At 41.5% G+C, this 5,198-nt stretch overlaps 1 pseudogene; it reads right to left on the minus strand.

The window, feature by feature from the left end:
* Window positions 1-2,332: 2,332 nt before the first annotated feature.
* Window positions 2,333-4,867, minus strand: LOC119351694 (annotated as a pseudogene).
* Between the last annotated feature and the right edge of the window lie 331 nt (window positions 4,868-5,198).

Genomic DNA, 5,198 nt, shown 5'->3' on the forward strand with positions numbered 1-5,198 from the left:
CTATACGCCAGGTAACTCGGCAGAAACTATAAAGTGCAGTTGCCGAAGTATGACTCGCAAAGGGCTTCCTTGCAAGCATATTATTCATGTTTTGAATGCACTGAACTTACCTGTGATACCCAAGTGTTGTGTCCTGCGAAGATTCTCAAAAAAAGCACGAGCTGGACTGCCAGTGAAGCGCACCAGTGATTTGTTTGCGTGGGGTTGGTCGAGTGGTGAGGACAGAGCTAGATATAGTGAGTTGACCATTAAATCTTCAGAAGCCTGTCATGTCGCATGCAGTAATCCTTTCTTATTCGACAAGTTGATGGCAGCTCTGGATGATATTATAGTGAATAAGGATATTCAGGGAAATGAAGATGATATTCAGCAAAGCTTCGTGAACAGTAATCCATTTGAGCCTAACCGAGATCATATTCTGGTTCGTGATCCAGTAAAGGTTTCCACCAAGGGCGCACCTAAGCAGAACAGTAGAGGTCGCGGTAAGGGTGGCCCAGATGTGACAAAAAATGAGAGGCCTAAAGCATTTGACGAGAAATCTGGACGAAAATGTAGCATATGCAGCGGCTTAGGTCATAACAGGAGCACATGCAGCAAAAATGAAGAGTATGTCTATTATTTGTTTATGTCAGTTTTGTTGTTTCATTAACGGTGCATTGATTCTCATATTTTTTGTATGCAGCAACTGGGCTTGAAGACTCAAGTGTAGACGATGCGAGTGTTTTACCTCTTCCATTTATATGAAGAACATTTGTAAAATTTATGTTCGTGTTGAGTATTTTATGTGTGAAACATGATTATTGCGTACGGACCGTTGTCATTTCAGACTTGTTATTTTGTGTCAACTACAATAAAATTACTGTGGTGACAATTGTTATGTTGAGACAACATTGTTGTTGATATAAATATTCACTATTCATTGTTTATTTTATGAATTCTGCATGTATTTACTACAGTCCCGTCGGCTGTCAAATATATCAAAATAGAAGAAGCACTCTGTGAACTGTTGTTGAAAAAAAAAAGAAAAAAAATGCCCGCCCGTCTCCACAGCGTGACTTAGTAAGCCCGTCGTTATCAAGCCCAACGGGACCCTACAACAAGCGTTTCGGAGCACGCCGTGGAAACCAGGCCCAACAGGGCAGCATCGGCGCGGCACATCGACGGGGTAGTAATCAGAGGGTTCAATACAACGACGGGAGCTGAGTATATAAACTAGTCGGCGTCGCCTTCGACCGTCGAGGTGGGACTAAACTTGTGTCGGTTTCACTGGCGCGGCGTCTCAGCGGTGGTAACTGGGCCGGCCCACGGCGCGTCGAGCCGTCGAGAAGACCGCGCCGTCAATAGCCTTTTTGGGCCGGCCCACGTCGCGTCGAGCAGTCGAGAAGACCGCGCCGTCCAGTGCCTTTTTGGGCCGGCCCACGTCGCGTCTGGCTGTGTCCAGGTCGCCCCGCGGCCGACGCAAGTTTAGTCCCACCTCGCCGGCCGAAGGGGACGACGACCTGCTTATATACTCAGCTCCCGTCGTTGCATTGAACTCCCCTGATTACTACCCCATCGATGTACCGCGTCGATTCTGCCTTGTTGGGCCTGGTTTCCACGGCGTGCTCCGAAACGCCTGTTGTAGTCGCCCGTTGGGCTTGATAACGACGGGCTTACTAAGAAACGCCGTGGAGACGGGTGGGCATTTTTTTATGTAAAATAATTTTTAAGTAAAACGCAGTGTGCTACCATAGTTTAGTGCACAAAAATTTAACGACGACATGATTACATATAACTATTCGGCAACAAAAAAAACATGTAAACAAAATAAATCATTATATAATATTTATGAAACGAAATATCATGTGGACAGAAAAAAACATTTGGAAAAGTGTCGAGTCTATTACATATAACTATTCAGAAGCAGAGTGTATTACATAAAGTTTATAAGCAAGTGCGCAAAGCGTTTGGAAAATAAAGTCCTCCAGTACCACCCAATCACATGCAAAACTCCTCCGTGCCGCATCTATTTCTTCTTCTTTGATATCCGAATAACTTTGTTTTTCACTTCATCAAGCTTGTTTCTTTCCGAAAATATAAGTTGCGCAATCATTAACTCTCTTGAATCATCAATTGAGGTCTGGAAAAAAAATGGTGTTAGCACAACGTTCATTGTACATCGTAGTTCAAACATGACTTGCGTACCTGTGAAAATAAGCCTGTCCATTTGTCACCATCCCAATTTTGAAAGCATCGAAGGAGAAATAGTCCACACGAATTCCTAGTGCATACAATTTACGAAGATTAAATATCTACTGTACATACAAGACCAACATTCTGTCGAAGTAAAAACTCACCCATTATGTTGTTTTGGCATGTCATACGTTTGAATAGGCCACTTGGAAACATCCGGATAATTCACAATTCCGGTTGCATTTGCTTCTTGGATATCTTCTGCTAGTTGTTTTCTCTAAAGATATAACAAACATGGTGGAAAGCATGTCATTCAGTGTACTAAAGAAAACGAATGTTACCAAATGCACATTTGCAAGTTAAACCTACCAGGTCCTCAACGAGTTCTCTAGTAACAGTGTCAAGTTTTCCGGTCATCAACGAGTCAAGAACCTGAAACTCTCTTTTTCCGCTATGCATGACGACAGTAATCCAGTGATTATTTTGCTTGTTTAGAGGAATGTAAGTCTGCATCACAAGGACCATAAAACACAATCATCACATAATATTGTATGTATGTACCGTGTTAACAATCAAACTTACCTTTGATTTTTTGAAATACTCGTCCTCACATCTGTTCACGGGTCCATTCTATGCGACTCTGCTTCATAATCATTACCGGCGTTCTTCTTTCCGGGTCTAACGTGAAGCAACCAATGTATCCTCCAAGTTGTTAACATGAAACGATCATCATTAACTTTGTCGACCAAAAATGATGAGTATGCATCAATTACCTATAAATAATGTGTTAGATTTAACAATGGTATTTTCGAATGAATTGTAAAACAATATATGAAATTAACTTACGTCGCCACTTAGCCACTCATGGTTAATAATCTGACAAGCTCTCCTCACAGTGAGACCTTCTTCCATGCCATCATTGAAAATTTCTGTTTTGGCATGTTTTTGTAAATGCTCATGCGCACGCACGTACTTGATGGACGCTTTCACCACATCATACTCATCACCAGATTTGTTAACATCACCATTTTGGAACAATTCTGTAACGCACCACTCAAATACTTACAAACGCAAATACATAAATAATTGTTACGCAATAACAATTAGAAACACAGAAAACTTACTTCCTTTGGCAGAACGTTTTGCACGTTTGTTTGGTTTAGGGACCACATAAGGAGACTTGGCATGTTGTGATCCTCTGCGCTTGCGCCTGCCAGTAACCTCCTCCACTTCCTCTTGTACTCCTTGAGAACCAACCGACGCATGCGATGCGATTTCGTCCGTCTCTAAAGATGTGGCAGCTTTTTCATCTGATACTTCTGGTACTTGGACAGGATCATCCATATCACCCTTGAAACTATCCCAGTACTCAGGTGTGCAGTAAAAAGGTGTGTTTTCACGAGAAGTTACATCAACGCCGTTATCATCCTTTTGCAAATTCATTTTGGAAGGTGTGCGGAACCGGTCTGAATCATCTTTTTGATATACAAACTCTTTTTGCGGACGTCCAACATCGTTTGAAGACTCATTAATGCCTCCGTACAGATTCTCTTCATCCTCTTCCAGGTTACTGGGTTTGTAGGAGACGCCGGTTTTGTTCAGTTTCTCAATCATCCTCTGCAAGAAAACATTTCATCTTAGTTCTTCAATTCAGTGATGGACATTAAAGAGACGTGCTCAAGTGTTACCTGTGCGCATAACTCTGGCAAACGAAGCATTTCCTTCCGAAGCTCATTCATCTCACTCAAAATCCGGTCCATAGTAGGCTTCTGGCTCGAAGCCTCCGAGGTACTGCCCTCTTTCCTCGTTCCAGTAACGTTAGATTTTTTGCTACTAGCTTTCTTGGTTTTTTGAGCTTCTTCTTCCGCAATTTTTTTCAACCTATACTCCTCTGTAATGTTGTCATCGATCTACAAGTGGAACAAGATAATTATACATAAAAACCATATGCACACTTTACTTTATTTCATAAATGTAAAAAATGATTACTAGGATTACCATCCCAACACCACGACCATATTCGTAGTCATATTTGTCTCTTCTCACAGCCATATCTTCCGTCCAGTTCCTCATCAGCGGGCTCAACAATGCCAACGGATCATATTTTGGACCGGTGATTGGTTGCACCTTCTCCAAGTATAGGTACTGCAAAACACATAAACTAATTAAATTACATGTTCTTCCGTGCCATTTTATAACAAAAGTGTTGAAATTAATAAATAGAATGTACTTGCAAAAGGGCTAGGTTCCCCTGGGGCCACTGCCTAACATGGCCGTCCTGCAGAAGCTTACCAATCTCCGATAAACAGAATCGTGAAGTGAATGCATTCCAGTTGAACTTCCTTATCAACTTAATATTTTTCACTAAGGCATAGTACTTTTTCGGAACGTATTCATGAGACACTGGTGCAATTATAGTTCCTAAGAGAACTAGAAATGTCATCCGAATAAAGTCATCATCAGTGCTCTTATCCTTCACAATCTTTTCTATGAGATCATCAATCATGATCTTACCATTTTTCTTGCTAACAAAACTAACTGGTATTTTTTTGGTTGCTTTTTCTCCTTCAGTACTAAGAAACCCAAAAACATCCACTCCATTGTTTTTCCAACCAAATATGGAGTACACATCATCAGGCCTTAATGAAATAAGACCTTTACATCCAGCAGTACTTCCAGAACTCTCTTGAACCATGAATTTTTTGCTACTCGGATTGTAACTTTGGAGTAAAAAGTGAAGCAAAAAATCACGCATCCTTATCGATGGTATTCTAAACATGCCCTGCATATCCGTTTCATAAAACCTGAATTTCTGACTTGGTGACAGTTTGTCAACTAGGCTAACCCACTTTTGAACAGAACATGGAATCACACCGTCGATATTCATACTGCATCAAATAGATTTCTGTCACATACCATCATACTGTTATGAGCCTCGTTGTATAAAAGAACTGGAAAAAAAACTTACACGACGGCGACGATGGGAGAGGCACCGGCGGCGTATAGTGGCGACGGGTGAGGGGACG

Source organism: Triticum dicoccoides, chromosome 1A (assembly GCF_002162155.2).
Source record: "Triticum dicoccoides isolate Atlit2015 ecotype Zavitan chromosome 1A, WEW_v2.0, whole genome shotgun sequence".
Classification (NCBI taxonomy): Eukaryota; Viridiplantae; Streptophyta; class Magnoliopsida; order Poales; family Poaceae; genus Triticum; species Triticum dicoccoides.